The sequence below is a fragment of the Lissotriton helveticus genome, chromosome 8 (genome assembly GCF_964261635.1).
Source record: "Lissotriton helveticus chromosome 8, aLisHel1.1, whole genome shotgun sequence".
Lineage (NCBI taxonomy): Eukaryota > Metazoa > Chordata > Amphibia > Caudata > Salamandridae > Lissotriton > Lissotriton helveticus.
The window spans coordinates 694,999,582-695,026,184 of NC_136069.1; positions in this window are offsets into that span (position 1 = coordinate 694,999,582).

Here is a 26,603-nt window from a genome sequence, read left to right on the forward strand (position 1 = left end):
CTTTGTTCTTCTTCTTTTTTAAATAGCATCTAATTATTTTATATAAAATGTGTAAGCATATTGAGCCAATGCTAATGAATACTAAAGGTCCCAATATGACTTAAAAAAACTCCTCCACCAACTGTTGCAAGCCTGTTGAAAATAACAGAAGCTACTTTGCCGAAACCACCTAATACACTATTGGTTGCTAAAGATTCTAAGTCAGGTTTCACATCAGAAATATTCTTTGCAAATTCTTCCATCCTTCCACTCTCGTCAGGGATGTATGAGCAGCAATGTTGAGCTTTTACCATTTTGCAGACTCCGCCTTTCTCGGCTAATAATATATTTAAAGCTAATCGATCTTGTAAAACCATTGATCTAATAGCCACTAATTCTGTTCTAACTGCCAGCAAGGCACCAGATGTGCTAGTAAGCAGTTTATCTACTACTTTTTACAGTTTTCTAATTGTATTATCATTTAAAACTACTCCTACAGGTTGTATGCTTGCTCCAAACATTTCATCCACTAATTATGTTGCATTAGTAGTACTATAAGTTAGTCATTGTTGAAGCATCTATGCGATTCACATGATACCATTTGGTAAACAATAAAGCTAAATAGCAAACGCCGTCCCAATCAGCAGGTTACTAGAAATAGGCATCTTGTCTACAAACAAAATAAACTAGTGGAATAAACACTTCTTCCCCTTTTAAAATGTGCACAGATCCACCTAAATCTTTGAATGTGTATTCACAATTACGTACCTCAATGTGACTGTTTCTAAACTGGTTTCTCCTTTTGTAAACACATATTGTAGTCTATCTAATTTTAATTTTGAATAATGCATTTTCTTTTTGTATTCATCTTCTTCTTTCTTCCAAACATTTCTTAAGATATCTTCCATTTTATTGGCTTTACGACAAATGTGAGCTCTTCTCTCTTTAAATGTTGAAATTAACTTATTTTCTAATCGCCTCATTAAACAGGTTAGGTTTATTCGCATGCCTTAACAGTACCTATAAGTGTGGGTGAAATGTGCATCACCATATCCATTTCTTTTGCCTGTGGATATGGATTCATTCTTTTCCAAAGAGGAAGTTTGGAAAGAAATGTGTCATAATTGGAAAAAAGATTCTCAAAACATTCCGATCTATAAAGTAAAATACTACATGTAATTGCATAGGAAATTGGGATGTGATGATATTTCACTTCTTTTGCAGCAGAAGAAGGTAAGTGTGCACAGACTCAACAGTCCTTAGAATCTAAAGCTTGAGTATATTTCTGAACTAATCTAGTAAACATTAATCAAAAATCTTCCTTTGAATATTCTACAAATTAACATTTTAATTTCCTCTCATCTATTGTGTGTGCATGCTTTGTAGATGCTAGTGTAGTACTAAGGGCCATAGTTAAGACCCCAGTTGGTTGCGCTTGCAACATGCAACATGGTACATGCGCGATGCAACACAAAAATGGGATTTATGATGCCACATGTCCCTAAGTGGCTTCATAAATCTCAAGTAAAGCAATGCATCGCGATCGCTTTGCTGCCTTACTCTGCATGGCTCCCACATAACTCCCATGGTTTTGGATGCATTCCCAGAATTACAAGAACTGGTAAATCTGGGAATGGGCCATAACATATATACCTCCCCAGGAGAGGTGTAATGAGGAAAAATATTTTTATTTCTCCTTGTTACTTCTGCATTCTGCAGCACACATAGATAGAGAAATATGCCTCTCAGGATTGTTTTTGTGCAGGAAGGGCCTCCTTCCAGAACAAGAAAAATCCTTCATGCAACACAGGCAGCCTAGCACCATGGAGCAAGTGTGCCTGCGTTGACGCTAGGCAGTCAAAACGCCACCAGAGCAGGGAAAAAGGCAGGAATGCACAGTATTCTTTTGAATATAGGGCATTCCTGCCCTCCCATGTTATGCAGTACAGTGCAGCAAAGTGGCTTTCTGATTGGCACTGTGTAACAAATCCAAAAAATATGACCTTTAGTGTGTGTATCTCTAGTGTGAAAATCATTACGACTAAAAAGATTATAATTGATAACACTATAACTATTAGTGTGACAATAGTAACTATTCTACACTTAGCTTTGGTAAGGGCACTTATGTGTGGCTGCAGTCAGACCTTTAGTAGAATATAAAAGCAGGCAGGTTCAATACTCTGTGTTGACTTGCCTAACCCTACTCCATCTTCCTCATAAATGTGTTATCCTTACTCTTCTATTGCAAAGTTGACCATTGGGAATTCTGCCTAATTCTTTTTATTCACGTTTGTTAATTGTTGTTGTCAATTTCATTAATTTCAGTCTTTTATTTTTCTGCTTTATATACAGTTCATCATTTGTCCTCTCTCTTATTTCAGTGTTGAATTCACTAAATAGTGCTTGCTAAGTACTTATTGTAATATTTGCTTCAGAAATCTTATTTAATCAATGCTGTTTTAGTGTAGCATATCATGGAGGTTCAAATGTCTCTCATCTTTAGTCAACTTGATTTTTTCCTGATGCATTTGGCACATTCTCTGAGTAATAAGTCAATTTAGGTGCAGAATATCTGCAACAAAGTACTCTCACTCTCTCTTTGATGTTTGTTGGTCTTCTTCTGTTTCACTTACACCACTAGATTCTGTTTATTCAATGATGGTTTGTGATATACGTTCAACTGACATACTTGATCACAATTGCCTACTGCCATTTGGCCATTCCAACCTCCATAGGGGTCTTTCTTTTCTACACTTGTCCCTTCACCCACATCATTTGTTTGCTCTAAGCATGATTGAACAGTTACTTTATCCTCAGCTCCCAATTCTTCAGCTTCTTCAGTGGGTATTTGCACGAATGTATGTCGATACTTCGAATACCATTACTTCGCCCGATTTTAGTGAGATGATTTTACTTAGCATAAACCATTACTTAGCAAGTTTTAACTGCACATGTATTTATAATGCATATGGTTATAAATGTACTTTAAATGCTTTTATTCCGCATTCTATTACTATGCATAGCACTACTACGTTTTTTTCCTGTAATGGTTTATGCTAATTTAAAAATTGCACTAAAATCTCACCCTCACACTCTACACTACCCTACACTACTCAAACACCACTGCACTACCCTAAACCCGAATACACTAACCCCTACACAACATTCCACCTGCCTGGACCCTACACTCTAACACTACACTTCACAACCCCCTGACACTACCCTAAACCCTAAAACACTACCCTACATGACACCAACACCACACCACTACCATAAACCCTAATTCATCATAAAATCACAACACTACCCAAACCCTCACACACCACACTACCCTACACTACTCAAACACCACACTACCCTACACTACCCTAAACACTATGACACTACCCCCTACACAACCTTCCCCCTGCCTGGACCCTTCACTGTAACACTACACTTCACGACCCCCCTACACTACCCTAAACCCTAAAACACTACTCTACACTACACCAACACCACACCACTACCCTAAACCCTAATTCATCATAAAATCACAACAATACCCAAACCTTCACACACTACACTACCCTACACTACTCAAACGCCACTACACTATCCTAAACCCTATTACTCTACTCCCTACATGACCTTCCCCCTTCCCCTGCCTGGACCCTACACTCTAACTCTGCACTTCATGACCTCCTACATTACACTAAACCCTGAAACACTACCCTACACTACACACACATCACACCACTACCCTAAACCCTAATTCACCATAAAATCTCAACACTACCCAAACCCTCACACACTACACTACCCTACACTACCCTACACAACTCAAACACCACTACACTACCCTAAACCCAAATACACTACCCCCTACTCGACCTTCCCCCTTCCCCCTACCTGGACCCTACACTCTAACACTACAATTCACCACCCCTGACACTACCCTAAACCCTAAAACACTACCTTACACTACAAAACATCACACCACTACCCTAAACCCAAATTCACTACCCCTTGCACATCCCTCCCCGACCCACAGTCCTGTCCCTACTCCCAAACACTACCCTTCCCGACCCTGTCACTACCCTAAACTCAAATTACACTACACAAACACAACTCTTAAACCCTAAACACAACCCCCCTGCATGACCCTAAATATTACACGGCCCCACTTACCTCTCGCCCCTCGTGGTCCCTCTCTTCACCTTCACTCTTGGATCCACTCTTCTCCTTCTTCAAGCGTCTTAAGAGCAGCACGTCGTTGTTTGGAAACTGAAGCGCCTCCTTTTCCAAACAACGATATGGATAGTATGCAAAGTATTTGAATTTGCGAAGTAACGGTAATTGCGTAGTAACAGGATGCTAAGTAAAATCATGCAACCTAAAAGTTCCTGCGAACTAACAAATGTGCAGTAATAGTAATACGAAGAAATGCCCGCGAAGTAATGGTAGATTACCTGGACGTATGTGTACAGGAGACCTTGAACTTGGCTCCTAGAGCGCTACTTTTTCATACAGGCACCTTCCTCACTGAGTGTGAGGAGCAGGCACCCAATTAGGTATCCTGACACATTTGACAGCGGAGTTTGTAATAAGGATGACTTGATGCGGCCTTTCCACCTCGGCTCCAGGCAAGATTTTCATACATGTTTATTCACCAAACCCCAATGATCTGGGTTAAGCTCATGACACTGCTTCTGACCTGGTGAGAAACAGAACTCACATAAGCTCTGCTGTAATTGAGTATCATATCATCTGTGATGCATACAAGCACATTTGCAGGCACAGCAGGCATTCTCATGTCACGCCATATGAGTATTTCATGTGAAGGTAATTCAGTTCTCCTGTCACTGGCGCTTTAAAACTCATCAAACACAGTGGTAAATCATCTGGCTGTTTCAACAAACTTGATGCACAGACTTTGGCCAATCAAAAGTTGAGAGCCCCATTTAACTGTTCCAATATCCCTGGTGCCTCAGGACAATCGCTGCAGTGTAGTCTCTGTTCCAGTTGAAGAGTCACACAAAAAATTAAAAGGACCTTAAAATGGGTCCCTCAGTCTGGCTCCAGAGAAACCTGGGATTTGAACCATGGAATGAGCTCACGTAACAGCAGGTTAGCTACAGTGAGCCTGTCATTTCTCTACGCTGGGTAGGCTTTCACCCATTGGGAGAAAATCCATACTATAACCAGGGCATGCTTCAACATGTCGCAGAGATGCATTTCGATAAAGTCCAACCATATCCTGTTAAAGGGCCATCCTGATCGTCCTATGTGGCTAAGTTTTACAGGAGTTCTTTTCAGATCATCTGTTGACATGTAATATACCTATGGCATAGCTCTTTAGCTAAATCTCTGATTCAGGGATTGGACCAATTCTACCTAAACTGACTAATCATTGCATCCTTTCCAATGTGTGCAGAACCATGGGAATGTCGTGTTGTAGGGAACAGTAAACTGTCGGGCAACACTGGCCTTCTGTCTGCTGAAACCGAAATGTCATTTGCATTTATAACACATCCTGCTCCGATCCATCCATGCTGTTCTACCTCTGAAACATCTTCATGCAATCTCTTAATTTTTTCCCATGTATTAACTACTGACAACAGCATACAAAAGATAGTGTCCTCATTGAATTCATTTGTATATTCTCCATTAAATGTGCATGCCACAAGTGCACATTATTGTGAAACTTCAACAGCATATCGATTCCAACAGTGACATTGTCATTGCCACTTCTGTGAACTACAGATTTAACTACTGAAATTTCTTGGAGCAACAGAAACACTTCCAATACTTTGATTACATATTCCCCATTTCTAATTGGTGAACCTCGTGATGTCATAAATCCCCTTTGTGACCATAACTGCCCAAAATCATGGATCACAGAAAAGCCATATTGACTATCTGTACATATAGTAACTCTCAATTGAGCTGAAAGGCAGCAAGCTCTTGCAAGGTCAATTAATTCAGCCACTTGTTCAGAGGTAACACTTTTAAGCTTGGAGGCTTCTACTACTTCTAGAATTGTGCAAAAAACATAAGCTGCTCTGAAAGTTCCCTCATTGTCTCTTAGACATGAGTCATCCTAAAAAATGACATAGTCGTAATCATCGAGGGTTTCATCTTTAATGTCCGGGCTTGGGGAATAAATCCGTAATATCCAGGCAGCGATGTTTAATTTCATTTTCATAAGTTTCATTCTCGAGCAACGGTAAAAATGTTGCTGGATTGCGTGTTTGACATCTTTTTAATATGATTTTCTGCAGCTAGCATTTGTTGTTCATATTTTGTAAGTCTACTGTTCGTCAAATACTGTGTCTTTCTACAAGTGAGCAATAGCTTTTCCCAGTGAGGAACCATCATTGTAAGAACGTGTCCCATCACTATAAGCTCATTTCTCTCAATGCTGACACCAACTGCTGTAACTGCTTTAAGGCATCCAGACAGTCCTGTGGCAACAGGGTCAAGTTTAATTGAAGAATATGCCAGAGGTCTTCAAAAGTCTCCATGCAATTGAGTAAACACTGGGAGAGCGCTATCTTTCCTCTTGTTGCAGAACATTTTGAACATTTTACTGTAATCGGGTATTCCTATTGCCGGTGCATGACAGAGACTTTCTATCAGCACTAGGAAAGCTTTCATGAAATTACCGTCCCATTAAAGCTGATCAGGCATATCTTTGTGTGGCAGCCTCAGTAAAGGCCTAACTACCAGGGAAACATTTTGTGTCCACTGTCTACAAGAGCCAACTATTCACAAGAACATCCTGACCTCTCTATGAGTTCTGGGTGGACTCACCTTCAGAATTGTCTTTAGTCTATCCTGTGACACCTTTCTCATTCCCCTCTAAATAAGATTTCCCTAATACAGGACTTCTTTTGATAGTTTTGTAATTTGCTCGGGGACACCTTGTGTCCGTTTTCAGCCAAATGTTTTAAAAAGAGCAAGTGTGTCCTGTTTACAAGCTTCTTGCACACTTGATTTCACAAGCAGGTTATCAATTTACTGCACAATAACTGAATTACCATGCATCTGCAGAGTCTCAAGATTCCCTTTGAATATCTGATTAAAGATCAAAGGTGTCTCTGTATACCCCTATGGAATAAGGCACCATGCCAATAGTCTATCTCTAAACATGAATGAGACAAGGCATTGAGTGTCCTTGTGCAACGGAATAGAGAAGAACGTCTGGCAAAGATCCACAACAGCAAAGCATTCTGTAGTGAATGGAATTTGAAATAGTAGTGTTGCTTAATTGTATCCTACAGGACAACATGGGAGAACTATGTTGTTAATTTAAAAAAAAAGATCCTGTAAAGTTCGATACTTGCGATTGAGCTTCTGTAAAACCATAATTGGTGAATTGAAAGGACTTCCAACAATTTCCTTCAAAATCCCTTGTTTTAGCATGTTTTTAATCACTGTTGTTATTCCAGTCACTGTCTCCGTTGTTACGTTAAAAGGTGGTATTCTGGGGAAAACTGTATTTAGTTTCATTGTGATTTGACTGGCTCTACACCCTTGATTAGTCAGAGGTCTTTCCCTAAAAATCCCATACTTCAGATTTTACAGTATCTCCCAAATCAGGAGGTAAATCATCTACTGTTCTTACAGGGCACAATCTTACAGCTGTTCCTTGTCTGGCCATTTTAAATTGAACATCTTCATAATGCATTTGAAATTCAACACCCTCCGGTGTGCAGTAAATGGTGCAAAAGATCTCTTCTTCACAGATTTACAGGACTTGAATTGCATATTAAAAACTAATGGTCTCCCTCACATGAAACCTTTACAGGTACTGTCTTTGAAAAAGGATTAGTTATTTGTTTATTTGTTTATTTGTAACACATACAACTTGGATATTGTTTCCCAAGAGTGGTAGGTCTGGGCCTTCTACTGCTCTAACAGTGGTATGGGTAGCTCCTGTATCACTATGAAATGACACTTAGTGGCTGTTAACCTCTCCTTCTACAAATGGTCCACTTTGGACTGCACCAAGTACACAATCTTCATCACCCCTCAGGTACCATCATTGCAAATATCCAGAATCAAAACACAAACTTTCCAACATGGAGAACTGTTGAAGAGGGTTCTCATTTTGGAATGGAACTGAATTTGCTCTTGATAATTCATTCATATTTAATCAGGGATTTACCATATTCTGTGGGACCATCGGAGCTTGTGGGACCTGCATCAAAGGATCTTGTGATTGCGTTTGCATTGCTGTTCATTGGACTTCAGCCTGAAATGGGACATTTTGCATTTGTTTTTGATTTACCCTTGCATTTGACCATCACCACCCACTCGATTTAGATTCTGTCTACACTCCCTCTTCCAATGCCTGAGCCTGTTACAATAGTGTCAAAAAGTTGCTTTTTTCAACGTTTCAATATCTATTTCTGAATTTGGATCAACTGAAACACCTCAACCTCTATCCCATGAAACACCAACTTCACACTCCACCATTTGACTTCCAACCTGAAACTCAACACCTTGCATTACACCAACACTTCCTCCATGCAATCAGTTCTGCAATTCCTTTTGAGCCAGCTTAGCCTGCGCTAACATAAACGTCTCTTTAAGTGTCTTTTGCTTAATTTCTTCCTCATCACTTTAGTATTTTGCATTCCTCAGGACCTTATCTGCCAACAAATCACATTTTGCTGGATGTGCATACTAATCTCTGGTCACAAAGCAAGAACGAACTGTGATACAAACCTTCCAATATCTCCCTTTGTTCCGGAATTTCCTTGTCTGCTATGCTGTTTAAACATCTACAATAATAATTAATAGTAAGAATGCACTGATTCCTTAGCTTCTTGGGAAATTCTATTAATCTTTAACCAGTCAATGCCCCTTGCTAGATTTTTTCCTTTCAAAAAGGTAATCACCTCATCATACTTTGTCAATACGACAGGTGTAGGTGCACAAGTAAGCACATCTCTTTGAGGGTCTGAACGTGGCCATTGCAAAGCTATCTGCTATACAGCCCACAAATCACTTTGCACCACAATATCAAAGAAAGTATTCAAGTCTGTCCATAAATCCTTTGAAATCTTTACAAATCTGTCACTTTCTGTATACCACTGAGTGGGATTCTCTCTCAGCTTCAGAAAATTGTTTGTGAATGTTGTGAGATCATCTCTATTCCATGGTACATGATCATATCCTCCACCTGTTTTTTTCCTCATATTGAGAATTAAAGCCCCATCTTCATCTGGTGATGCTGGTGGTGGCTTACCACTCATTTCTGCAGTGTAGGGTTGTTTCTTTTTCTTTCCTTGTTTATTTGTCCGCTTGCTTTCTAACCTGTCAAATTTGCTCCATTTCTGCAATGCGTAATCTCATCACTAAAGACTGCATTGTCACAATAGCATTTTCATCTAACTGTATTGAAGCTCATCTGTAAAGGAACTCTTTTGGAGAGATTCCCCTCATGTTTGACAATTTTAAGTGCCATTGTCATTTTATGCATTGCCATTTCAAGTGTAAAATGATGCTTGAGATGGCAGCTGCTAATAGCAACAGCAATTATTCTTACCCTTTCTCTCTGCATGACAATATCACTTTAACCTTAAACTGTGCACTGATTAATGCACAGTCAGTTAAAAAGCATAAGCATGAGTTGCACAATCATCTAAAACTACATACCCCAGGCCTAGTGTTTCTTATGAAAACCTGGGCTGATGAAGTGTCCAACCCTGACTTCATGGCTGCCATGCCAGCTGGCTATGCCTTTTTGTTTTTTAAAGTGGATTGCATTTGAAAAGCTGAGCAAGGCTTAGGAGTCACCTATTGGGAAAACTATGATATCTCCTTTGAGTCGGCAAGTTTAAGAGATTGTAATGCTCTTACTTTCAAATGTAAACTGAATAATAATGCCACCTTTCATGTTCTTTTGATATACAGGCTGCCTGGACCTAAAGTTAATTTGCTGACTGCCTTAAATGAGTTTATGTTATCTAATGTGCATTATCCTAATTACACTATTTCTGGAGACTTTAATTTTCACTTGGAGGATATCTATAACAGAGAAACTGTACAATTGATAGACAACATAAATTATGTCAATCTCAATCAGCTGGTCACATTTTAAATTGTGTTTTCTCAAGTCACACTGATTTAAAGCTTGACGCTGTATTACCTTTAACTTGTTCATATCATAAGGCTAAGGATTTAGTTTAAAAACGTTAGTTCCCAATTACCCTACTGCCATGGCCACTATAATTAATATGCAGGTTTGGAATAAAGTTGACAATAAGTAACTTAGGAGTATTCCTGCCACTACCCAACCCCACCTGATTGACAATCCCAATGTTGATACGGCCAACTATGAGTAATGGATTAGCACAGCTGTATCTGAACTGGCCCCTCTGAAACAAGGTAAGAGTTGCAAAACTAAACCCAAGGCACCTTGGATTTCTTCCAATCTTAGAGATTTAAAACAAAAATGCAGTCGAAAGAAAAGGGCAAAATATAATTAATACATGATTATAAAAACTGATTATTAAATAGAAAACGAAATATGTGACTGATAAGATTAACTTAGCCAAAAATTCTACTACAGAACTGTTCTAATCTGTTAAAAGCCTCTCTAGCCCCAGTTCTACTTCTACGGTTTTACTCAGTCAGCTGTTATGTGATTGTTTGGCAAGTTTTTTTTAGGAACAAGATGGAGGCAATTAACGATGATTTTAATTTGAATACTACTAGTCAGCATTACCTTTTCAGTGAAGTTATTTGTAAGTCCAATAACCAAGAGTTAGTGGGTTTCCACTTCTTACGGTAGACATAATGATTGAACTCATTGCCCTGACTAAATCAGTTGTGCCTTCTGATCCTTCTCCTTCCAAACTCATACAGGATTAGCTGAAATGATTGCACCCGATCTAAGTAAACTAATCAATAGTGTTATCACCACAGCTCACTTTTGAAAAAAATCTTCTCCTAATCCCAACAAGGAACAAAACTACTGCCCTATTTCACTCTTACCCATGGTGGCAAAAATTCTTGAAAGGCATCTAAACATCGTCCTTTCAAAATTTCTGAATAAGTATGAAATTCTTGATGAAGCACAACATGGTTTTAGATCTAATCACAGTACTGAAACGGCACTGGTGGTCACCTCAGAAGAGAGCAGAGCTATCTTAGACAAAGATAGAACGGCAGTTGTGATACTCCTCGATTTGTCTGCTGCGTTTGACATGGTGAGTCATTGTGTCCTCATCCATCGTTTAGCCCATATTGGGATGTGTGCACCAGCTTTAGAACTTTTAGTCTCTTTTTTTCCAACAGGGAGCAGTCCATTTGTCTTGGGGACTTCAGATCAAAATCCTTCTCCTTACCATGCAGTGTGCCTCAGGAATCATCTAGGAACCCCACATTATTTAACAGTTATGTTGCCCCTGTGGTAAAATCAATTAAATCCATTGGCTTTTCCACAATTGCCTATGCAGAAGACACAGATATTATTGTGCCGATTTCAAACGACACAGAAGAGGTTGCTAAGAGGTTCAACAATTGTATGTGTGAGGTTGCCAGGGGAATGAGGCTTAATTGCCTTAAATTAAATTCTGACAAAACCGAGATTTTCCTCGTGGGCAAAGATACCTCTTTTTGGAACTCATCTTGGTGGCCTTCATTCCTTGTTACTCTTCCTATTCCAGCTCTCAAAGTTAAGAATCCTCGGCGTGTTGTTTGAATCGAACCTTACCTTGAGAATTCAGGTCAGCAAAATTACTTTGTCCTGCTTTTTCATTTTAAAAAAGCTAAGGAAAAAGTTTCCTTTTATTCCTTATAAGCTACAAAAATCAAAATCAATTGTCATTGCTTTAATGCTGTTAAGGATGTACTATTGCAATGCTTTTTTCCAGGGTCTTCACTCAGACACACTTAATAAACTCCAGCTTATACAGAATGCTACTTCCCATCTCTTAAAGTTGATACCCAAATTCCACTCAGTGTTACAAGTGTTAGATGAATTACACTGGCTTCCAATTACGAAGCTGGTGCCCTTTAAGGCACTGTATACAGCTCATATAATGTAGTTTAGTTCCTATATTCCCAATAGGCTCTGCGCATTGGAATAACATATCCTATAGATTTGACGTAGGACTTAGGTCGACTAGGTCTCTATCGAATATATTAGACTTAATTGTGAGTGCCAGCTAACTCAGAGGTTACTAGAAACGTTCTCGAATAAACAAAAAAAGGGATTAGTTTCCGACAATCGCATAAACATGACAACGTTGTTTCCCCAAGAATAAAACAGAGTCGTGGAAACAATAGATAGATATATTACTCAGTCAATCGTGCATGCTTCGTTTCATCAGAGGTGCAGAGAAATAGAGAGACATGCGTTTTCAATAAAAGGGTTTATTGAACAGTCTTCTTTCTCATGCAAGTAAAGTGAACTGCTACAATCGTAATACTTGTTGCAAAGTATAACGCGTACAGTAAGAAGAGTATTATAAAATAATACTGTAAAAGCATTGTATAGTTTCTAAACCATAGATAAATACATACATAAAACACAAAGGCTAAAACGTACCCAACTGGTGCTTCTAAAATACGCCTACCCCGATGTACCTAACCTAAGTCTAGTACGAGGGAAGAAGTAAGTGAGGTGTAGCCTAGGTTTGTTTTTTCTTTGCCAAGAATCTAACCAAGATTTCTCCTAGGGTCTAATCAGCTCCGTACCTTGGTTTTAGAATGAAGAAGGTCTGGTATCTCTGTCTCGGGACTCAATTTCCCAACACCCCGTGAGGGGAGCTTGGAAACACTGGAGCTGGAGTCACAGCGAGGGAAAGGCAGACTCTCTGTCAGGGCGTCAGATGGAGGGTCGGCTTCCTTCGGCACTTGCTGTAGCAAGTAGATAGTCGAGCTGCTCCGAACCACCGTGTATTTGCTAGGGCAAATGTAGGCTTATTTATACCTTGAAGGTGCCTAGTTTGACATAAAGTCGGACATAATAACGTCATGAAAGAACCCCAAGGGAATGGTAGTTCTTTGAAAACTCCATGATTTCTAGGACAAATCAATATTCAAGTAAGGGGATGTCACTGACTGCTGAAGCCGAGTTTTCCAAGAAATCGTTGTGGCTTTTTGGAACTAGTGGAAGTAGCCATGCCTGTATTTGTACTGGATTGGTTATGTCTAAATATGGGTATGATTTCTATCCCTATATAAGGGCAATATGAATTATAGCTATATAAGGGCATAAATCGGTAAATTATCCTCGGATCCTAAAACGCCATACAACAATAACCCTTTATGGGATTGGTCCAACACCGCTGTAATTAAGTTTTAAGTGGTATGTACCCAGAAGGCACCTGCATTCTGTAGCATCCAGGGCTTTGGTAGTACCCAACTGTAATAAAGTTTCATGGGGTGGCAGGAACTTTGTGTACTCTACATGTAAGTTGTGTAACACACTTCCTCTGCAACTCAAATATCTTTTGAAGTTATCTAATTTCAGAAAATAAAACATGGCTTTTTCCAGCCTCTCTCTAAGTCTGGTTTCCTCTGATGGTCTCTACCTATTCCTAGATGCCCCCTGGCATTTGTCTTTCTTTATAAAACCATATCAATATCAATTCAGTTAATTTGCCATGGGTAGAATCCTCATTACTTGTAATCTCTTTACTTAAATATATATATTCATTTTCCTGGTATTGATTCATTTTTGTTTTTATAATTTATTTTACCAGAGAGGAACATTTTGAATAAGTACAATATACAGCATACACGTAATACCAACTTCATACAGTAGATTAAGAATTTTTACAATGAGATAAAAGAACTTGTGTCATTGATATAGAAAGATAAATTATTACATCGATTAATAGCAGATAGCCATTCTTTCTAAAAATAGGTGGAAATCTCTATAATGCTCATGAATTTTGTTCCCTATTTAACCAGTTCAACATAAGGAACAAAATCATTTTCCCCCCACTTCCTGGCTTGCCGCCCCTTACAGTCATATAGGGTTCATTCTAAATTGTAGATAACAAATAATTGGGCCAGCCACGCTTGGAACATTGGGGGATCAGGATCTTTCCATCTTGATGCAATAAGCAGTCTGGCAACTGTAACTGATATATTAACAAAACCGGCCTGCCTTGCATCTAGCAGGCTGCTATGATCTTGTCCCAAAAGCATTAGGGAGGGGGTGAGACAAACGTTTCTGCTGAGTACCTTCTCCCAGAAATTCTCCAAACCATTTTTTAAGGGTAACAGCTGATTACAACCATAAAACATATGGACCATCTCAGCCGGACCAATCCCGTGCCTGGGGCACTTATCATTCTCCCTTTTCTCCAGCTAAATATTTTGGCTGGGGTGAAGTATGAATTAAAAACTGTTTTGAAATGGTGCACCTTAAAATTTGCTGAGAGAAGGGTTTTTGCGGGTAGTTCTTGTTGGACCAGAGGTCACCAGTCCACCTAGGGTAGCCTGGCACCAAGTGGAAAGGCCTATCTCCAGGACTTCTGTGTTGTACTTGCGTCACACTCAACTCAGTAACTCAGCATACCTCCACTCCAAAAATGACACCACACCGTCTTTAGAAAAGAATGGAAATGCTTTATCTTATGCTTTAGAACCTTTTTAGTTTCTAGCAGTAAATACATCTTTAGCACTTCCACATATAATTAATCGTTTCAATAAAAACATGACATTCCATTTGTTTATAGAACAGTTCACAGCAGGCCATGAGATTAGCAATTTCACACAACCTATCTTCTAAGGTAACTTCGCATTTCAGAATTAGGTCAAGCAGCAGGTTCTTTAAAAGTTATATCAATTGGCAATTGCAGCAGTTCAGTAACCAGAAGGAAACCCATGAAACACTTCACAAATGAGGTAGGCGGGTAATTTCACCCCTTCAATCTGATGGTTAATGACTTGGGGTTAGGTAGACAAAGGTAGAATATTATTTGGCAGTTAGTTTGTAGCTTAATCTAGTCCATAGCCTTTCTTGCCTGACAAAATGCTCACCCGCAACTCCTCCTTCCAAGATCACAGTTTCCCCCCTGTTCCTCCTTTATTCTCGCTACTACGCGTTGGTTTCCTAAACACTCAATTTAAACAACCGCCAGTCAAGTTTCCAAAGCGAATGAATTACTCCTTCCCCTCCAGGGCCTTACCGAAACTCCAGAGCTCTTGCCGGCTTATCTCTACCTCCAAGAGCCGGCAGATCTGTCTCAACCACGCCCCAGCCTCCTGAGCCACAGGCAAGGAGAACAGACAACAGGGGCGCTACAGGCCCTTTCCGGTTCCTTACTCCCCCTCCCAACTTCTCAGGCCTTCTCAGTGCTTTCACCGGCCTGCTGACAAGAGCGGTCTCAAGAAAGAGAGAGCGGATAGTAGTACAGCATTGAGCTCTCCCCACTCCCTCTCAGGCCAGTTCCGCGCTTCCTCACACTCGCTGACTGGGGCGGCCGGTGACGCCCATTCGCATCACTTCTGACAGGCGGGCCGGCCCCCTCAGGCACCAGCTTACTTGGAAATCCACTGGGCGGCGCACCGAGGCCCGCCTCCTATCTCCAGCGCGGGGTTTTGGAAAGCGGGTCCGGTATGCTCTCTCGGCCGATCCGCAGCAAGAGCGCCTGGGAGCAGACGCGCCACTGAAGCGATCCTGGGGGCTGGCATTGGAGTAAGTCTCTCCTCCCTTCTTTTTACAGTACTGAGGCAGTAGGGGCAAGTCTCTTGCAGCATACGGAGGGGGGCCCTGAGCCTTTAGTAACTGTCTCCTATGCCGGTCAGCACTTGCCCTCCGCAAAGGTGATAATCCTGCAGTGGATTCTGGTCATGGAATGTCTTCCAGCCTGACCGGGGGGGGGGGGCGGGTAACCTCCACCAACTCTCTTTACTGAAATTGGGGTACTTCATCTGCGCTCTCCCCAGGAGTTCCTCTACCTCCAAGGACGGGGCTGCAGCGGTTCAAGTTCCCTTGGGGTTCCACTCACCACCTTTTCTCCTGGCGAAATGAGGACCCTCAGTAGTTTGGCGATCTCGATGTTCAGTCAGGGGCGGAAGAGTTCAGTTACCTCATCCCACTCTGGTCTCGGGTTGAGAGTTCCTACAGGGTCAGGTCAACGGGCAGGGGTAGCATCAACAAGAAAGGGGGGCAGCCCCTGGAGACAATCAAACCCCTTCCGTGCGCTAACCTCCTCACTCCACAGCCTATACTCCTGCCTGCCCACTTCTACACAAAATGGCCGTCCAACATTCCGCCTTATATAGCCTGGGCACAGAGTGACTAGAGTGGACCAGACGGTTCTGGAACCGCTCATGTCACCCTATGGCCCAAGGCTGTGAAGTAATCCTGAACAGGCCACCATTTTGTGAGAGTGCACTTCTATTTCTTCACATTTTGAAAGGAGCACCTGCGCCTCACCATTAATCAGTAATGATGGTGCACCCGGGGTTTTTAAGCCAACACACAGAAACAAAAAATACAGTGGACACAAAAATGGGAAGGCAAAAAGGGGAAAAATTAAGGAGGGACCAACCAAAGGGCTGACCGGTCTAACACGCGTCCCCCCCAGCTGAAAGTGGGAAGAGCTACCCAACCCCCTTGGGAGTTCTCGTCACTAAGTACCTCGAGAGACGGCCGGCGTTGGCGTGGTCCACTCCAGGTCGATGTTCCACCCTGAAGTCCATTCCCTGTAGGGAGATGGACCACCTTAGCAACTTAGGATTCTCCCCCTTTATTTGCATCAGCCAACAAAGGGGCTGGTGGTCGGTCTGAACGAGGAAGTGCGAGCAAAATAGATATGGCCGCAACTTCTTCAGGGCCCATACCACCGCAAAAGCTTCCCGCTCGATCGCACTCCACCTCTTTTTCCGGGGGAGCAGTCTCCTGGAAAGGAAAACCACAGGTTGTCCAAACCCTCTTCGTGGAGTTGCGACAGCACCGCCCCAATGCAATGCTCTGATGCGTCTGTTTGGACGATAAACTCCTTGGAGAAGTCAGGGGCCCTTAGGACAGGAGCCGCGCACATAGCTCGTTTTAGGGTGTCAAAAGCTTGTTGACACGCCTCTGTCCAGACTACCCGTCGAGGTTGTTTCTTGGATGTAAGCTCAGTCAAGGGAGCCACAATAGTACCATATCCCTTGACAAAGCGACGGTAGTATCCTGTGAAGCCCAGAAAAGCTCGGACCTCTGTTTGAGTCTTGGGGGGTTCCCAGGCCATGATAGTCTCAATCTTAGCCTGGAGGAGCTGAACCTTACCCCGGCCCACCAAGTGACCTAGGTACACTACCGACCCCTGCCCGATCTGGCATTTGCTGGCGTTGATGTCAAGCCAGCCTGCTTCAGGGCTTGCAGAACAGCCTGAAGGTGACACAAATGGCCCTCCCAGCTGATGCTGAAGACAGCAATGTCATCAAGATAGGCAGCAGAGAAGGCCTCCATACCGGAGAGGACCTGATTCACCAGCCGCTGAAAAGTGGCCGGGGCGTTCTTGAGCCCAAAGGGCATCACACAGAACTGGGAGTGGCCCTCAGGAGTAGAGAAGCCTGACCTTTCCTTTGCTCCATCTGTAAGGGAGATCTGCCAGTACCCTGATGTGAGGTCAAAGGTACTTAGATATTGGGCAGCTCCCAGCCGGTCAATGAGCTCATCCGCCCTTGGAATTGGATGAGCCTCTGTCTTTGTCACAGAATTCAGTCCCCTGTAATCCACACAGAACCTGAGTTCTGGAGTGGTGCCCGGCGGGGCAGCTTTTGGTACCAGAACCACCGGACTGGACCAGGGGCTGCTTGGAGGTTCAATCACTCCCAGTTCCAGCATCTTAGTGACTTCACTGTGGATTCTGGCCGTCACCTTATCTGACAGCCGGTAGGACTTGGACTTCACAGGTGGGCTGTCCCCTGTGTCCACATCATGGGTACACAGGTGGGTCCTTCCCGGGATAAGGGAGAACAGCGAGGAATACTACTCCAGGACTTGACGGCAGTCTCTCCGCTGCTCGGGAGTCAGGGATGGTGAGAGGATCACCCCCTCCACCGACCCATCCTTCTCTTGAGACGCAAAGAGATCAGGGAGAGGCTTACTTTCCTCTTCCTCTGTCCCAACAGTCACCATCATCAAGATGACCTCAGGCCTCTCATGGTGGGGTTTGAGGCAGTTGACATGGAGCACCCGATGAGGCTGCCTGGGGGTCTTAAGATCCACTAAGTAAGTGACCTTGCCCTTCTTTTCAACCACTTCAAAGGGGCCTGTCCAGCAATCCTGGAGGGAACTAAGCTCTCCAGGCTCCATGACCCACACCTTCTGCCCAGGCTCCAACTCCATAGGGTGAGCATTGTGGTCATACCACTCTTTCATGACTGCCTGGCTGGCTTCAAGGTTATCAGAAGCTTGCTTCCACAACTTAGCCATTTGGCTACGGAAAGCCAGCATGTAACTCACCACATCCTGGGGAAGCCTCCTGGGAGTCTTTTGCCATCCATCTTTCACCAGGCTGAGAGGTCCTCTAACAGGGTGCCAATACAGAAGCTCAAAGGGGCTGAAACCCACTCCCTTCTGTGGCACTTCCCTGTATGAGAACAACAAACAGGGTAGGAGGATGTCCCATTTCCTCGGCAGGCTCTCAGGCAGACTCCTGAACTCCTGATCATGCCCTTCAAGGTTTTGTTAAACCTTTCCACCAGACCATTGGTCTGGGGGTGGTAAGGGGTGGAGAACCTGTAAGTAACTCCACATTCCTTCCATATAGCCCGCATGTATGCTGACATGAAGTTGGCCCCTCTGTCAGACACAACTTCCTTGGGGAAACCCACTCGGGTAAAAATCCCCATCAGGGCCCGAGCCACCGCAGGTGCAATAACGGTCCTCAAAAGAATAGCCTCTGGGTACCAGGTGACATGATCCACCAGAACCAGGATAAACCTGTGCCAGGCTGAAGTAGGTGGATCTAATGGCGCAATGATGTCGATGCCCACCCTTTCAAAGGGAGTGCTAACGACGGGTAGTGGTTCCAGGGGAGCCTTTAGCTTAACCCCTGTTTTCCCACTGGCTTGACAGGACACACACGTCCTACAAAAAGTGTCGGACGCAACCCTCATCTGAGGACAATAGAAATGGGGGACAAGCCGGGCAAAGGTCTTGTCCTGACCCAGGTGTCCTGCCAAAGGAATCTCGTGAGCCAACTCCAAGAGAAAGGCTCGGTAACGCTGGGGAACTACCAAGGCCCGTGACGAACCGTGCACCTGAGCCTTGGGTGCGCTGTAGAGGAGGCCATCCTCCCAATAGATGTGAAAGTTCCCTGCAATGTTACCTGCTGCCTGGGCTTCGGCCTGTCGCCTCAGACCCTGAAGGGTAGGGCACTCCTTCTGCCCCTGAAAAAATCTTCCCTGGTAGGTCCTCCCTCCACATGCCACTCTGCAGGGATAGGTAAGTCCTCCAGGGAGACAACATCCCCCTCCGTGGACTCCAGGACCACCACCTCAGGTACCCCATCCATCTCACGGGGTATGGACGCCGAGGCAGGTTTTTCCTATCCCGGGATCTTCCCCTTTTTGGCAGCTGGCTGTGCCTTTGTTCCAGGCTCCAGCCCTTGCGAACTCCCCCTCAGGGCAGTCGTGGACCGAGTGCTTGCACAGGTCCAATCAGATGAATGCAGAATTTCTGAATGTGTCCGGAATTCCACCTCTCTACAAGCATTGTGCTCCAGGTCATTTCTCAACAGACAATCGACCGGCACGGTAGGGCTCACCGCAACTCGTAGAAGACCCGTGACCCCTCCCCACTCAAAGGGAACTTCGGCCACAGGGTAGTGACCTATTCTGCCGTCAGCCATCACAGCTGGGTGGAGTACGTTTGGAATCACCTGCTCTGGGGACACCAGCTGACTCCTTACCATGGTCATACTGGCACCTGTGTCCCTTAGAGCCTCCCCTCTCTGGCCGTTGATGGTGACCCACTGCCCATACTTGTTGGTATTTGGGGGCACATGGATCTTAGGAACCATCTCGCTGTCTCCCAGGGACACTAGGGTTACCCCTGCCCACTCACCTCCCTTGTCTAGGGGCAGCTCCTCCCCGAGCACTACACTTCCCACTCCGGGGATTTTTCCTCCAGTGGGAGGGGGTTGTCTCTTTGGGCACTTGGTATCTCCCTTATAGTGCCCATTCCCACCACACTCATAACAGCCGACAACCCTAGGCTGCTAAATATGGTCAGGATAGGTTTTTTTTTGTTGGTTAACCCTAGGAGTGAAACCTGATCCCTTCCCCTGCAAGCTGTGTTGGGGGCCTTTCGAGAACTCCTTCTTTTTGTCTCCCCCCTCTTTCTTCTGGGGAGCGCTCTGACCAGTCCTTAGGGAATCCCATCCAGTTTCTTTTGAGGACACCCGGGTACTAGCCCAGATGTCTGCCTCCTCTGCAAGCTTCCTAGGACTAGTCAGCTTCCTGTCCACCAGGTGTTGACGCAGCTCCGGAAAACATTTCTCGAGGAGGTGCTCTTTCAGGAACAGATTGTACAACCCCTCGTAATCCGTAACCTCACTGCCTTGTACCCAACCCTCTAAGGCCTTTTTAGCGTAGTCCAGAAAATCCACCCAGTTTTGTTTAGTTAGTTTGTGGCTGTTCCGAAATTTCTGCCGATATTTTTCAGGGGTCAGCTCAAACTTCCTGATCAAGGCAACCTTCATTGTGGGGTAATTAGTCTGTTCCTCCTGTTCCAAAGCTAAAAGACCATCCCTCCCCACTGGAGGCACTCATGGGCCACCCCCCATGACTCTCTGAAATCCCATGGGCTCTTAATGAGACCTCATAGGCAGGCAACCATTTGGCAATGTTGTCTCCTACACTAAAACTGGCAACTACATCTTTGGGCAAGTAGGGTCTGAGCTCCCTGGTAACTTCATTAGGTACGCTGCCACCAATAGGATTACTGGGCGTCCCTATCTGTAGGGCTTTGAGGTCTAACTCCCTTAAAGTAAGTTCATGGATAAACCTCCTTTCCTCCCGCTCCTTCTCCAATCGGGCCAACTCCAATTTTAGTTGTCTCTTCTCCCTCCTGTCAGATAACTCTGCTGAGGACAAGCTCCTTCCAGACACACTACTGCCCGCCCTCGAAGGTGTCCCAGGACCTGGTAACAGATTACCCCCTTCGGTTTGGTACAGCATGTCCACTCCTATGATGGTGTCAGGATCCCCTTCTTCCTCCCTCCTTTCCCCATCTGGGTGAGCTGTTACCCATGTCCTCAAGCTGGTTTGGAGTTCTGCTTTCTTCGCACCACGCTTGAAGAACACCCCTTTCTCCTGGCAAAATTCCCTAAGTTGCGCCACTGAGTAAGTCTCTAACTCAGCCAGCTCAAACTCCATTTTGCCAGACGGGCCCTCAGACATTTATTTGGGGTTTCTCAAGAGAGAGGCGTCAAATAAGAGCTAACTCTAACCACCACCAGAAAGGATTTGGGAAAAAGCAAAAATATCCAATTAGGAAGACCAACTAGGAGAAAAGCCCAATCAGAAAAAACAAAATTCAGGTGTAGGGTGCGTGGTGCACACTGGGCCACTGTCAAGTGAATGCAAGCACAAGCCCTAATCCCACCACTGAACACCAATATGTTGGACCCGGGGTCACCGGTCCACCTAGGATAGCCTGGCACCAAGTGTAAAGGCCTATCTCCAGGACTTCTGTGTTGTACTTGCGTCACACTCAACTCAGTAACTCAGCATACCTCCACTCCAAAAATGACACCACACCCTCTTTAGAAAAGAATGGAAATGCTTTATCTTATGCTTTAGAACCTTTTTAGTTTCTAGCAGTGAATAACTTTACATCTTTAGCACTTCCACTTATAATTAATCGTTTCAATAAAAACATGACATGTCATTTGTTTATAGAACAGTTCACAGCAGGCCATAAGATTAGCAATTTCACACAACCTATCTTCTAAGGTAACTTCGCAGTTCAGAATTAGGTCAACCAGCTGGTTCTTTAAAAGTTATATCAATTGGCAATTGCAGCAGTTCAGTAACCAGAAGGAAACCCATGAAACACTTCACAAATAAAGTAGGCAGGTAATTTCACCCCTTCCATCTGGCGGCTAATGACTTGGGGTTAGGTAGACAAAGGTAGAATATTATTTGGCAGTTAGTTTGTGGCTTAATCTAGTCCATAGCCTTTCTTGCCTGCCAAAATGCTCACCCGCAACTCCTCCTTCCAAGATCACAGTTTCCCCCCTGTTCCTCCTTTATTCTCGCTACTACGCGTTGGTTTCCTAAACACTCAATTTAAACAACCAGCCAGTCAAGTTTCCAATGTGAATGAATTACTCCTTCCCCTCCAGGGCCTTACCGAAACTCCAGAGCTCTTGCCGGCTTATCTCTACCTCCAAGAGCCGGCAGATCTGTCTCAACCACGCCCCAGCCTCCTGAGCCACAGGCAAGGAGAACAGACAACAGGGGCTCTACAGGCCCTTTCCAGTTCCTTTCTCCCCCTCCCAACTTCTAAGGCCTTCTCAGTGCTTTCCCCGGCCTGCTGACAAGAGCGGTCTCAAGAAAGAGAGAGCGGATAGTAGTACAGCATTGAGCTCTCCCCACTCCCTCTCAGGCCAGTTCCACGCTTCCTCACACTCACTGACTGCGGCGGCCAGTGACGCCCATTCACATCACTTCTGACAGGCGGGCCGGCCCTCTCAGGACCAGCTTACTTGGAAATCCACTGGGCGGCGCACCGAGGTCCGCCTCCTATCTCCAGCGCGAGGTTTTGGAAAGCGGGTCCGGTATGCTTTCTCGGCCGATCCGCAGCAGGAGTGCCTGGGAGCAGACGCGCCACTGAAGCGATCCTGGGGGCTGGCACTGGAGTAAGTCTCTCCTCCCTTCTTTTTACGGTACTGAGGCAGTAGGGGCAAGTCTCTTGCAGCGCACGGAGGGGGCCCTGAGCCTTTAGTAACTGTCTCCTTTGCCAGTCAGCACTTGCCCTCCGCAAAGGTGATAATCCTGCAGCGGATTCTGGTCATGGAATTTCTTCCAGCCTGACAGCTGGACCTCCACCAACTCTCTCTACTGAAATTGGGGTACTTCGTCTGCGCTGTCCCCAGGAGTTCCTCTACCTCCAAGGATGGGGCTGCAGCGGTTCAAGTTCCCTTGGGGTTCCACTCACCACCTTTTCTCCTGGCGAAATGAGGACCCTCAGTAGTCTGGCGATCTCGATGTTCAGTCAGGGGCGGAAGAGTTCAGTTACCTCATCCCACTCTGGTCTCAGGTTGAGAGTTCCTAAAGGGTCAGGTCAACGGGCAGGGGTAGCATCAACAAGAAAGGGGGGCAGCCCCTGGAGACAATCAAACCCCTTCTGTGCGCTAACCTCCTCACTCCACAGCCTATACTCCTGCCTGCCCACTTCTACACAAAATAGCCGTCCAACATTCTGCCTTATATAGCCTGGGCCCAGAGTGACTAGAGTCGACCAGAAGGTTCTGGAACCCCTCATGTCACCCTATGGCCCAAGGCTGTGAGGTAATCCTGAACAGGCCACCATTTTGTGAGAGTGCACTCCTATTTCTTCCCATTTTGAAAGGAGCACTTGCGTCTCACCATTAATCAGTAATGATGGTGCGCCCGGGGTTTTTAAGCCAACACACAGAAACAAAAAATACAGAGGACACAAAAATGGGAAGGCAAAAAGGGGAAAAATTAAGGAGGGACCTCCCAAAGGGCTGACAGGTCTAACAGTTCTAATGACAGATCTAAATCAACATCTGTATTATCGAGTTTACTAGCCCAGTTTCACTGGGTTTTCTCCATATCATCTGACACGTGTTCCAGCAGAATATTATATAAATGTTTTATTTTACAATCCTTATTATTAATTGCCTCAAGCAAAGGGATCTTGGTCAGGGGCACCCCCAGTCTTCGTTTATTAAAGAAACCCTTTACTTGAATGTACTTAAAATAAGACCTGTCTGGTATTCCATAATCCCCCTGTAATTCAGAAAAGGAATGTAATTGGTCTAATAAGAAAATGTCCCCAATCTTTGTGAGGCCATGTAGCTCCCATTGTTTCCCCATCATGTCATTGGGGGGAAGAGTGCCGAGCACCAAAGTGGTGTATACCTACTATACTTTACAATCTGCCTGAACTTTCAAAATCTTCCCCAAATTTTCCAGGCATTGCTAATAATTTTAAATGGCACCTTCTTAAAATAACTCAGCTCTAATTGACCGAGCAACAAAGCCCTTGCCGCTTCCCCGACTGCAAGCTTGTAAATAGTTGGGGGACAGCCCAGCTCTTTAGGACACTCGCTGGGGTTTGTTTCAAAGAGAAGCATGCTCATCTGTTGTTGTAGTGCAGCCCAGCAATAAAATATATGGTTAGGAGCGGCCAACCCACCAAGCCCCTGAGGGAGGGTAAAAAGTTTGATGCATCTTCTAACCTTGCCATACTGCCAAATACAATTGATGAAAATGGAATCCAGGGGCATATTATCAAGCACGGCGTTAACATTATCGTCACTTTAGCGGCAGAAAACTACTGCTAAAGCGTCGATAATGGGCTTGATAATACGCCTTAGAGAATTCCCGTAGAAGCCCATGTTCACACCAGAACATGGGCTTCTTTGGGAATTTACAAGGGCGTTTTATTTATTTATATGTTTACTTACCTGTTAAACTCCGTAATCCATGCATTACTAGCCCCCACCCTGCCCCTCCCCCCCACATCACTGCCTGGCATGTACTCCCACCACCGGCCGCGGCTGGAGATTGTGCGTTTCTTGCAGGCAGATTATATCAGTTGCTATGGCTCTTAAGATCTCAGCAACGCTTAGCCACTTATTTTTATTGACTAATCCGCCTATTTTAACTGAACAAATAGTAATTCTACCCATTTGGTTCAAGAGGGCTGACCATCACAACTCTATCCCCTATCAAGATTGTTGCTCCTCTGTTTTTTTACCCTTATATTTCCCCCAGTGCTATCCCCACTGCTCCCTTCCCCCACCCCAACTACACCTCCTCCCCAAACCCTGAACCACTAACCCAGCATCGCCTACCCCAGGCCCCCACCTTTTCCCCCCTCCCTCCAGTTCCCCTATCCCTGAGAAGTGCCCAGACCGCACATCGGTCTGTGTGGAGTTGGAGAGCAGCACCATCGAACCGTGATAATATCATGACCATAATTTATACCTAGAGAAAGAAACTTCTAAATCCTGGTGTCCCTTGGACCCATTCTATTTTCTTACTGAATAAAGCCTGACCCCCTTATATAAGAAAGAGGGAGAAAGATAGAACACAAAAAAAGAACTTGGATAAAGAGATGCATAGTCTCCCAATTTAAATAGATTATATCTTATGGTCTTAACTGTTTCGAAAATTCATTAGCTTTCATTTCAGAGGTAAAAAATGGTGTGTGACCTCCCCAGATTACTTTCAGGCATGCAGGATTGTATAAATAGGCTTTGGCCCCTTCGTCCTGAAAGGGTTTAATTAATTGGCATAATCATCAGGTTTACCACAAATCGAGACTTCACCAGAGTTTCACTTAGCTTCAGGTCTAGCCTTTTCAGATATTAGCTGTCGTAAAAGGAAGTTCCCGGAGAATACCAAGATAGCCCTTGGTTTTGAAACTTCTCTAACAGGCTATCTCAGAGCAATGGGAACCCTGTGAGCTGGCTGAATCTCTTGAACCCAGTTCCAGCCAGTAAGTTCTGGGATAGCATTACGAAGGAGTCCACTGCATACGCTCTGATGTCGGCTCCTTCCTTCCCTTCGGGCACTCCCAGAATCCTCAAGTTATTACACTGCTGGTGGTTCTCCTGTTCCTCCAATTTTTACTGAATAACAATAAATTGTGCTTTTTGTGTCTCAGTCTGGATGTGGGTGTCAGTTAGATCTGCTTCAATACTAATAACTCTTGTTTCGAGATCCATCAAGCGCTCCCGTATAACACTACAGGTCTTGGTCAGCTTTCTGATGGCCCCCTGCACTTTGTTTGCTGCATTTTGTGATTTACAAGTCTTGTCTCTTTGTGATGTGACAGTATGGATTGGAGAAAAGTGTCTAAGCCCATTTCCAATTCCTGACCCTTGGCGTCTGGTGGACTGTTTTTTTTCCACCTTCCATTTTGTCTTAAAAGGGGGACTTCAGCCATGTCAGGATCACTATCATTTTCACTTGACCCTATTGAGGAACCTGACTCATCCATTGACCATTCGCCTCATCCGATAGGGCGAAAAAACGGCCATTGGGATCTATTTCCACTTCGTGATTTACTTATTCATCCTCCAGGGTCGAAGTCCCTGGCTGTTGGAATGATTTAGAGGTTTGGGGGTCCTTTAGGTATGTTTGATTTATTAGATCCAGAATTATAGAGTTTGGTGTAACCAGTGTAGTCCACCCCGGGGAGGCCCTACTCAGAACATCATCCACACCCGTCTGAGAAGACCCCCCTTTACAACTACTCTGCTATCCAGAAACTCATTTCCCTCTTTCTCATTACCCTCCTCTTCACATGGCCCAGCCCTGGTCTCAACCCCCCCACCGGCATTATCTCCCTCAGCAGCTTTTTCCTACGATACACAAGATAGTATTTCCATACCTCTCTCCTAGAGTAAAACGGTCCTGGCCTCTGAGGTGGTGCTTGCAGATCCTGACAACATTGCTGCATTGTCGCC